The following is a 6,000-nucleotide window of genomic DNA, read 5'->3' as shown; positions in this document are numbered from 1 at the left end:
GCCCCGGGTGCCTTGAAGGTATCTGTAACCATCTCAGGCGCTAGGATTAAACCGAGACAAGGCACTGCCTCTTCTAATGACCCGGGACAGGTGTCTGAACTCCCCCCATCCTGTGGCGCAGGGGTGCGCCCTCTGCTTCCCACCAGCCCCGCAGGCCTTGGCAGACACCTGTGTGCCGTACTCGCCTCCATCCCCCAGAGGAGGAGTTCTGTCTGCCCCAGCCCCGCAGGCCCTGGCTCCATGGCTCAGAGGGGGAGCTCCCTCTTCCCCAGCTTCGCAGGCCTTGGGGGGAGACCACCATGGCCCAGAGAAGGAGCTCCCTCGGCCCCAGCCCCGCAGGCCCTGGCAGACACCTATGTGCTCTGTGGTGTACTCAAGAGCTCCCTCTATCCCCCCCCCCCCCCCCCCCAGAGGAGGAGCTCCGTCTGCCCTCCCCCTGTGGAGGGAGTGCCCTCAGTGTTCCCTCCTCCTCCCCTGCTCTCCAGTTACCGCCGCAGATCCTGCCCGGTGCAGCCGCCTGTCCGGCTTCAGCTCCTCGAGGACCAAGACAGAGGGGCATGGGCCCCCCACTGCCTGCCTGTGAGTACCCACAACCTTACCCAGGTACCGACGCGCCCCGGGGGTCGGGGGTGGAGCATGTGAGTACTGCAAAGACACAGGATATAGAAGGGTGCCCCACGGGTCCTGTGAGTACAGTCACACCTAGGGGACAGTCAAGGGGTATTGTCTGCAGCCTGTGAGTACCCACAACCTTACCCAGGTACCGAGCCGCCCCGGGGGTCGGGGGTGGAGCATGTGAGTACTGCAAAGACACAGGATATAGAAGGGTGCCCCACGGGTCCTGTGAGTACAGTCACACCTAGGGGACAGTCAAGGGGTATTGTCTGCAGCCTGTGAGTACCCACAACCTTACCCAGGTACCGACGCGCCCCGGGGGTCGGGGGTGGAGCATGTGAGTACTGCAAAGACACAGGATATAGAAGGGTGCCCCACGGGTCCTGTGAGTACAGTCACACCTAGGGGACAGTCAAGGGGTATTGTCTGCAGCCTGTGAGTACCCACAACCTTACCCAGGTACCGAGCCGCCCCGGGGGTCGGGGGTGGAGCATGTGAGTACTGCAAAGACACAGGATATAGAAGGGTGCCCCACGGGTCCTGTGAGTACAGTCACACCTAGGGGACAGTCAAGGGGTATTGTCTGCAGCCTGTGAGTACCCACAACCTTACCCAGGTACCGAGCCGCCCCGGGGGTCGGGGGTGGAGCATGTGAGTACTGCAAAGACACAGGATATAGAAGGGTGCCCCACGGGTCCTGTGAGTACAGTCACACCTAGGGGACAGTCAAGGGGTATTGTCTGCAGCCTGTGACTACCCACAACCTTACCCAGGTACCGAGCCGCCCCGGGGGTGGTGGGGGGCATGTGAGTACAGCAAAGACACAGGATATAGAAAAGTACCCCTTGAGCCGGTGAAGGCAGGTGTCCTATGGATCGCCTGTGACTACAGCTGCACCTAGGGGACATGGGGGGAGGGGGTGTTGTTTGCAGCCTGTGAGTACCGCGGTGGCCAGGGGACAGGAGGATGGGAGCTCTCAGTACCTGTGAGCACAGACAGGGGGAGGAGAGCTGTCAGCACCTGTGAGCACAGACAGGGGGAGGAGAGCTGTCAGCACCTGTGAGTACAGCCACAGACGGGAAGGAGAGCTGTCAGCACCTGTGAGTACAGCCACAGACGGGAAGGAGAGCTGTCAGCACCTGTGAGTACAACCACAGACCGGGGAATGCGAGCTGTCAGTACCTGTGAGTACAGACAGGGAAAGGAGAGCTGTCAGCACCTGTGAGTACAGACAGGGGAATGAGAGCTGTCAGCACCTGTGAGTACAGACAGGGAAAGGAGAGCTGTCAGCACCTGTGAGTACAGACAGGGGAAGGAGAGCTGTCAGCACCTGTGAGTACAGACAGGGGAATGAGAGCTGTCAGCACCTGTGAGTACAGACAGGGAAAGGAGAGCTGTCAGCACCTGTGAGTACAGTCACAGACAGTGGAATGAGAGCAGTCAGCACCAGTGAGGACAGACAGGGGGAGGAGAGCTGTCAGCACCTGTGAGTACAGCCACAGACAGGGGAAGGAGAGCTGTCAGCACCTGTGAGTACAGCCACAGACAGTGGAATGAGAGCAGTCAGTACCTGTGAGTACAGTCACAGACAGGGAATGAGAGCAGTCAGCACCAGTGAGGACAGACAGGGGGAGGAGAGCTGTCAGCACCTGTGAGTACAGCCACAGACAGGGGAAGGAGAGCTGTCAGCACCTGTGAGTACAGCCACAGACAGGGGAAGGACAGCTGTCAGCACCCGTGAGTACAGTCACAGACAGGGGAATGAGAGCTGTCAGTACCAGGGAGTACAGACAGGGGAAGGAGAGCTGTCAGCACCTGTGAGTACAGTCAAGGCAGGGGAAGGAGAGATGTCAGTACCTGTGAGTACAGTCACAGACAGGGGAAGGAGAGCTGTCAGCACCTGTGAGTACAGACACAGACAGGGGAAGGAGAGCTGTCAGCACCTGTGAGTACAGACAGGGGAATGAGAGCTGTCAGCACCTGTGAGTACAGACAGGGGGAGGAGAGCTGTCAGCACCTGTGAGTACAGTCACAGACAGGGGAAGGAGAGCTGTCAGCACCTGTGAGTACAGACACAGACAGGGGAATGAGAGCTGTCAGCACCTGTGAGTACAGACAGGGGGAGGAGAGCTGTCAGCACCTGTGAGTACAGCCACAGACAGGGGAAGGAGAGATGTCAGTACCTGTGAGTACAGACAGGGGAAGGAGAGCTGTCAGCACCTGTCAGCACCTGTGAGTACAACCACAGACAGGGGAATGAGAGCTGTCAGTGCCTGTGAGTACAGACAGGGGAAGGAGAGCTGTCAGCACCTGTGAGTACAGATGGGAAGGAGAGCTGTCAGCACCTGTGAGTACAGTCACAGACAGGGGAATGAGAGCTGTCAGCACCTGTGAGTTCAGATGGGAAGGAGAGCTGTCAGCACCTGTGAGTACAGATGGGAAGGAGAGCTGTCAGCACCTGTGAGTACAGTAACAGACAGGGGAAGGAGAGCTGTCAGCACCCGTGAGTACAGTCACAGACAGGGGAATGAGAGCTGTCAGTACCAGGGAGTACAGACAGGGGAATGAGAGCTGTCAGTACCAAGGAGTACAGACAGGGGAAGGAGAGCTGTCAGCACCTGTGAGTACAGACAGGGGAATGAGAGCTGTCAGCACCTGTGAGTACAGACAGGGGGAGGAGAGCTGTCAGCACCTGTGAGTACAGTCACAGACAGGGGAAGGAGAGCTGTCAGCACCTGTGAGTACAGACACAGACAGGGGAATGAGAGCTGTCAGCACCTGTGAGTACAGACAGGGGGAGGAGAGCTGTCAGTACCTGTGAGTACAGCCACAGACAGGGGAAGGAGAGATGTCAGTGCCTGTGAGTACAGACAGGGGAAGGAGAGCTGTCAGCACCTGTGAGTACAGATGGGAAGGAGAGCTGTCAGCACCTGTGAGTACAGTCACAGACAGGGGAATGAGAGCTGTCAGCACCTGTGAGTTCAGATGGGAAGGAGAGCTGTCAGCACCTGTGAGTACAGATGGGAAGGAGAGCTGTCAGCACCTGTGAGTACAGTCACAGACAGGGGAAGGAGAGCTGTCAGCACCCGTGAGTACAGTCACAGACAGGGGAATGAGAGCTGTCAGTACCAGGGAGTACAGACAGGGGAATGAGAGCTGTCAGTACCAAGGAGTACAGACAGGGGAAGGAGAGCTGTCAGCACCTGTGAGTACAGACAGGGGAATGAGAGCTGTCAGCACCTGTGAGTACAGACAGGGGGAGGAGAGCTGTCAGCACCTGTGAGTACAGTCACAGACAGGGGAAGGAGAGCTGTCAGCACCTGTGAGTACAGACACAGACAGGGGAATGAGAGCTGTCAGCACCTGTGAGTACAGACAGGGGGAGGAGAGCTGTCAGTACCTGTGAGTACAGCCACAGACAGGGGAAGGAGAGATGTCAGTACCTGTGAGTACAGACAGGGGAAGGAGAGCTGTCAGCACCTGTCAGCACCTGTGAGTACAACCACAGACAGGGGAATGTGAGCTGTCAGTGCCTGTGAGTACAGACAGGGGAAGGAGAGCTGTCAGCACCTGTGAGTACAGATGGGAAGGAGAGCTGTCAGCACCTGTGAGTACAGTCACAGACAGGGGAAGGAGAGCTGTCAGCACCTGTGAGTACAGACAGGGGAATGAGAGCTGTCAGCACCCGTGAGTACAGACAGGGGGAGGAGAGCTGTCAGCACCTGTGAGTACAGTCACAGACAGGGGAAGGAGAGCTGTCAGCACCTGTGAGTACAGACACAGACAGGGGAATGAGAGCTGTCAGCACCTGTGAGTACAGACAGGGGGAGGAGAGCTGTCAGTACCTGTGAGTACAGTCACAGACAGGGGAAGGAGAGCTGTCAGCACCTGTGAGTACAGACACAGACAGGGGAATGAGAGCTGTCAGCACCTGTGAGTACAGACAGGGGGAGGAGAGCTGTCAGTACCTGTGAGTACAGCCACAGACAGGGGAAGGAGAGATGTCAGTACCTGTGAGTACCGACAGGGGAAGGAGAGCTGTCAGCACCTGTCAGCACCTGTGAGTACAACCACAGACAGGGGAATGTGACCTGTCAGTGCCTGTGAGTACAGACAGGGGAAGGAGAGCTGTCAGCACCTGTGAGTACAGATGGGAAGGAGAGCTGTCAGCACCTGTGAGTACAGTCACAGACAGGGGAAGGAGAGCTGTCAGCACCTGTGAGTACAGACAGGGGAATGAGAGCTGTCAGCACCCGTGAGTACAGACAGGGGGAGGAGAGCTGTCAGCACATGTGAGTACAGTCACAGACAGGGGAAGGAGAGCTGTCAGCACCTGTGAGTACAGACACAGACAGGGGAATGAGAGCTGTCAGCACCTGTGAGTACAGACAGGGGGAGGAGAGCTGTCAGCACCTGTGAGTACAGCCACAGACAGGGGAAGGAGAGATGTCAGTACCTGTGAGTACAGTCACAGACAGGGGAAGGAGATCTGTCAGCACCTGTGAGTACAGACACAGACAGGGGAATGAGAGCTGTCAGCACCTGTGAGTACAGACAGGGGGAGGAGAGCTGTCAGCACCTGTGAGTACAGTCACAGACAGGGGAAGGAGAGCTCTCAGCACCTGTGAGTACAGTCACAGACAGGGGAAGGAGAGCTGTCAGCACCTGTGAGTACAGACACAGACAGGGGAATGAGAGCTGTCAGCACCTGTGAGTACAGACAAGGGGAGGAGAGCTGTCAGCACCTATGAGTACAGCCACAGACAGGGGAAGGAGAGATGTCAGTACCTGTGAGTACAGACAGGGGAAGGAGAGCTGTCAGCACCTGTCAGCACCTGTGAGTACAACCACAGACAGGGGAATGTGAGCTGTCAGTGCCTGTGAGTACAGACAGGGGAAGGAGAGCTGTCAGCACCTGTGAGTACAGATGGGAAGGAGAGCTGTCAGCACCTGTGAGTACAGACACAGACATGGGAATGAGAGCTGTCAGCACCTGTGAGTACAGATGGGAAGGAGAGCTGTCAGCACCTGTGAGTACAGACACAGACAGGGGAATGAGAGCTGTCAGCACCTGTGAGTACAGATGTGAAGGAGAGCTGTCAGCACCTGTGAGTACAGTCACAGACAGGGGAATGAGAGTTGTCAGCACCTGTGAGTACAGATGGGAAGGAGAGCTGTCAGCACCTGTGAGTACAGACAGGGGAAGGAGAGCTGTCAGCACCTGTGAAGACAGACACAGACAGGGAAAGGAGAGCTGTCAGCAGCCTCCTGTGAGTACAGACAGGGGAAGGAGAGCTGTCAGCACCCGTGGGTACAACCACAAACAGGGGAAGGAGAGCTGTCAGTACCTGTGAGTACAGCCACAGACAGGGGAATGAGAGCTGT

At 57.2% G+C, this 6,000-nt stretch overlaps 1 protein-coding gene across 2 annotated transcripts in view; it reads left to right on the top strand.

The window, feature by feature from the left end:
- Positions 1 to 469: 469 nt before the first annotated feature.
- Positions 470 to 6,000, top strand: part of WIPF3 (WAS/WASL interacting protein family member 3) — a 166,125-nt gene continuing 160,594 nt past the window's right edge. For both annotated transcript variants that reach the window (XM_069212105.1, XM_069212102.1), the window contains exon 1: positions 470 to 579. The gene's annotated coding sequence lies outside the window, so the exon portion shown is untranslated. The remainder of the gene's footprint in view (positions 580 to 6,000) is intronic.

Source organism: Pleurodeles waltl, chromosome 10 (assembly GCF_031143425.1).
Source record: "Pleurodeles waltl isolate 20211129_DDA chromosome 10, aPleWal1.hap1.20221129, whole genome shotgun sequence".
NCBI lineage: Eukaryota > Metazoa > Chordata > Amphibia > Caudata > Salamandridae > Pleurodeles > Pleurodeles waltl.
Note: the sequence above shows the minus strand (reverse complement) of the source record. Positions and strands in the feature narration are given on the sequence as shown.